The following is a 5,000-nucleotide window of genomic DNA, read 5'->3' as shown; positions in this document are numbered from 1 at the left end:
GTGCTTGCTTATCTGTTTTTTATGGATCCCGTTAGAATTAATATTACGGTTATTACTGTATTTGCAAGAAATTAAGACAAGAATGCATAGAAGATTTAAATATCGCTGTGTACAGCATATTTTACAAGGCTCCTTTGTACACGGGTTCGACAACTTCCTCACCTTGGACAATTAATCGGCTTTAAAACTCAATGTCTGCCGTGCTGATTTTCAGACTCTCGAGGAACCCAGTCTCTTCACGTCCCGCTTTGAACGGCATACTGGCATTGGGAACCTGCTCGAAGCAATAACCATTACCTAAGATTTCACCGGGAAAAAAAACAGACATTCACGTGATATACACAGCCACTAAAATCTACCTGCTGAATGAGCTCGACGGACACAGCAAATCCAGCCATATCGACAGGGAACTTTCGGTTGGCAATGTAGGCGTCGTACCAGCCAACAAACTTCCCTTCCTTGATGATGGGCGTCGACATTCCCGAGGATCCCATGAGCCCCACTGGCCACATGGATCCCGCTTGGTATATCGCATCTGAAGGAGAGAGAAAGCATACAGAGTGAGTCGAGGCGGCAAAACCGGTCATCTTGTCCTTGACATTTCGCCGCCACCAATATGTTAACTTGGTAAATGTGTCTTATAGTCATCGACAGTTAAGCGGACATATCGGATTACTCTGTTGCTCTCTCTTGTTCTCCTGTTATTGGGCTAGTTCAGGCAGTGAGAAAAAAGGAATCGAAACTTTGGAGTGGGTGGTTATGAGGTTCATTTCTTAGCATTCATGTTTACATAGTTACTGAAAAGTTACCCATTAGCAGGTATTTATGCGATGCGGTACAAATTAAAAACATGGATTTCATCTAGTTATTTCATTGAATATAGCATGTCAGACTTTCCTTTTCTGTCTTGACAGCTTCATCTACCAATCTAATGACGGAAGTAATATCGCCATACAATGATTTTTTTACGAAAGAAATATTAAAGTCACCCCTACCACTTGCAGTAATCATCGACGATCCGATTTGCTTATGCTAATATGAGTAAACCCACGTTGGTATTAATAAACGCCAAAAAAAAAAAAAAAAAAAAAAATCTCATGAGCGCAAATGAAGGTCTGTTTACCTCTTCGAAGAGCCTGGTGTCGTAGGTGTTGTCGTCGTCAGCGAAGTAAACGACTCCTGACGATGCATGTTGCTTAACCCAGTCAAGTCCTGCCATCCTGTTGGCCACGCCCCTGGGTAAGAGCCTCCTCGCCCTTTTAGCCCAACCCTTCCCTTCGCCGGTCACGGCTGGGTTCCTGTATATTTCCGGCATCGGTGCTGAGGGAATCATCGTGGATGGGAAAGTTATGTATGCATATGTTATGATCATGAGAGTATTCAAGACTGTAGAATTGTATGTTTAAAAAAAGGGGTAAATGATGGTTTCACAAATATGCGATCACAGAGGTCCTTCCTTTTAAAGCAAGGTGCAGTAGAAAGAGTACTTAATTTTTAAGAGGTTTTGCTTGGTGAAGAGAAGGCATGCATAAGATTGGGCTTACTCAAGAGAAGACTCACTGGAGAGGGGACTTGCTTAAACTCCGGAATCGCATACTTACTGAAATAAGGATTTACTTAAGAGAGGACATAAGCTTCCTTAAGAGAGTAATTGGGAGCTTATTTAAGAGAGGACTTAAGAAACAGAAAGCTAAGAGAGATCTTAAAAACAGAAAGATGATTTAAGAGAAGACTTAAGTGACGCACCTTATTTAAGAGAGAACCTATGTAAAGGAGAGCTTACTTAAAGAGAGGACTCACTTAAGAGGTAAGTGTAGGGGATGCCGAGGAATTCAAGGAGATCTAAAACCCGCTGGTTTACGGTGCTCCTGTCGTCACCAACGATCCAGTGAATTCGGGAAACGCTCAGCAAAGTCTGGCCGAGGCGAGTGAGCTCCGGAATCTGACAAGGGTGGTAAATATTAGTGCCATTTCTTCTGCTTCTGCCTGCGGGTGGTGTGATTGATATGTGTTTTTTCACAGTATGTTTTCTGCAGCTGTGTCGTGCATGGGCTTGGCATTTATTTTCATGCAGATTACGTGTATGTGAATAATTATTCTCATATCACATTAGTCTCACCGTCGATATCATCAGTGTTACATTTTCGTTCTAATTTTATATGCAGTATGTATACAGTGTTTATATTCACTTTCGCGCCTACAGATCATTAATGCGATTCAACTATTCCTTTGGTATCGCATATCATTTAAAGATAATTACTGCATGTCAGCATCAGTAATGATATCCATTAAGCTTGATTACTGAAACTAAATATATATATATATATATATATATATATATATATTACTACACTCATTACTTTATATCTTCTTTATATATATTCTCTTCTATTCTATCTCTTTCTCTTCACTATCCCTTTACTCTCTCTCTATTCCTTTCTTTTCTCTCTCTCTCTTCTCTCTCTCTCTCTCTCTCTCTGTTTCTTTCTGTTTCTTTCTCTCTCTCTCCCCTCTCTTCTCTCTTTTCTCTTTCTCCCTCTCCTTTTTTTCCTCCCCCCTCTCTCTCTCCTTTTCTCCCTCTCTCTCTCTCTCTCTCTCTCTCTCTCACCCGCTCTTCTCTCTCTCTCTCTCTCTCTCTCTCTCTCTCCCTCTCTCTCTCTCACACAATCAAATATAGATTATCTTCATTCATATTACTGGATCAATATTCTAACCTGCTCAGGCCGTTTGTAGGTGGGTGTGATGACGTAGATCATAGGTTGCTCTGTATTTACTGTGCTTTCAATTGTCTTCAAAGTCAGTGTGTCTGAAAGAGGCGTTATTTTGTGGTCTTGTGCACTGCTGGCAATTACTGAGTATAACGTTGCATTCCTTTGCTTCTATCTCTCTTTTTCCTCTGCCTCTCTCTTTCCTCCTTCTCTGTCTCTCTCTCTTTCTCCTTCTGTCTCTCTCTTCTTCTCTGTCTCTCTCTTTTTCTCCTTCTCTGTCTCTCTCTTTCTCCTTTTGTCTTTCTCTCTCTCTGTCTCTCTGTCTCTGTCGCTGTATCTCTCTCTCTCTCTAAACATATATGTATACACTTATACTTAAACATATACATATATACATATACGCATACACATACATGCACAAACACTAACGCACAAATACACTAACACAAAAAAAAATCCTCTAGCACAGGATTTTTTAACCTGACGGCCATGGCCCCCAGGGAGTCTCGGGCCACTTTCTGAGGGGCCATGGAGCAATATGAAAATTATCATGTCGAATTAAACTGAATTGTTAACTCATCTACCATACCTTTACGTATCAATAAATTGGAATATTTCCATAAACTGTCCTATAGCTACTAACACCATTATTCATAACTAGTAATAACTCGAAGATAACAGTCATTTAACGGGGCCATGGGGATTATTATATATTGGTCAGGGGCCAAAGAGTGAAAAAGGTTGGGAACCACTGGTCTCACACACACAACCTACCACTAGAACCTTGCGTGGGAATGCTGGGCGAGGGGAAATGGCTGTCATGAACAACTATAAACACCACAGCAATGCTTAATGACAACAGTGTGACTTTCCAACACACCGTTCGACGGCCTCTCGCTACTGTTTGGCTGGGAAACCTGTTGAAGATGATTATACGTAATGAGAATGACAAATAATGCGTGCGTAATTAAGGTAACGGTAGTAATTATGAGGTAAAAAAGAAAAGAAAAATATACTACTGCTATTGTTGGTTGTGATAATGAAAATAGTGATAGTAATAGGGATGATGATGATGATGATGATAGTGATAGTGATGATGATGATGATGATGACATAATAATAATAATAATAATAATAATAATAATAATAATAATAACAATAATAATAACAACAAAATAATAACAATAATAATAATAAAATATTAATAATAATAATAATAGCTGCAACACTACTAATCTTTTCCTTATCATTAGTAATAATAGTATATATACTAGTAATCATGGGCAATAAGTGGCAATAAAAAATGGCAATAAATATTGCCAATAATTAAACAAGTTTGCGATTTCTTGAGCCAAGCCTTGTAACAATTTCCTTTTTTATCATTTTATCATCTAAAGATCTAAAAAGGGTATATTATTTTCAAAATTGCTAAAGATCACAGTTCACAACGTAGAGCTTTCATCCATTAAAAAAAAAAAAAAATGTTTGTTACCCCAACTCAACTACCCACTCTTTACTTTCTAATAATTGGCTGAAATGAGGGGGAAACTATCTTATCCTAATTAGTCGAGTATAAAAACAGCATCAGCGGACTACAGTTGATGCTTTTTCATATTAAGCGAAGGAGAATCCATATAGCGGTAACTTTGATAATGACGCCTAACACTTATATTCTGATGAACAAAATTTTTTCCAATAGTTTTCGACTTGTTTCGAACGATTCTAGCACTCATTTCCTTCGCAAACGAAGCACAGTTACGATGTCGGTCCTGATTGGTGGGGAGGGCATAATACATATCTGGGATTTATTATTTTTTATCTATTATTATTATTCTTTTTTTTTTTTTTTTGGGGGGGGGGGTCCGAAATATCGGGAGAGCACAATATATCCACTCGCTTCCAGGTTATATAGGGGGCCCACCTGGTCCACCAAATCTTCACCTCTGTTCCGGCAGGAGAGAAGAGAGCCCAGACCCAGTAACAGTTTTTACCCACATCTTACCCCAAGCATTACCTCGGGGTTTTCAAGGGTCGTTGTTGGGAATCGGCGTTTCTTATGGGACGCCGAGGGTTCAGTTTCGCGGCCTCGGCCAAGAACTGATGATAGACTGGTGTCTGTCTTTTCTGTAATGACACAGTGCCTTACAGTCCGGGCACAGTACTTCCAGAGGCAGTACACCGTGATTTCGCGGGTATGATAAACACGTCGTTATTTCGATGATATGTTGCCCCTGAGGTTCGAAATAGTTTATTATCACACCCGACACACTGCCTTGCCATGATGGAACTTAT

At 39.6% G+C, this 5,000-nt stretch overlaps 1 pseudogene; it reads right to left on the bottom strand.

Annotated features, from left to right (window-relative positions):
- Positions 1-181: 181 nt before the first annotated feature.
- Positions 182-5,000, bottom strand: part of LOC119572607 — a 6,177-nt pseudogene continuing 1,358 nt past the window's right edge.

This window comes from Penaeus monodon, chromosome 4 (genome assembly GCF_015228065.2).
Source record: "Penaeus monodon isolate SGIC_2016 chromosome 4, NSTDA_Pmon_1, whole genome shotgun sequence".
Classification (NCBI taxonomy): Eukaryota; Metazoa; Arthropoda; class Malacostraca; order Decapoda; family Penaeidae; genus Penaeus; species Penaeus monodon.
Note: the sequence above shows the minus strand (reverse complement) of the source record. Positions and strands in the feature narration are given on the sequence as shown.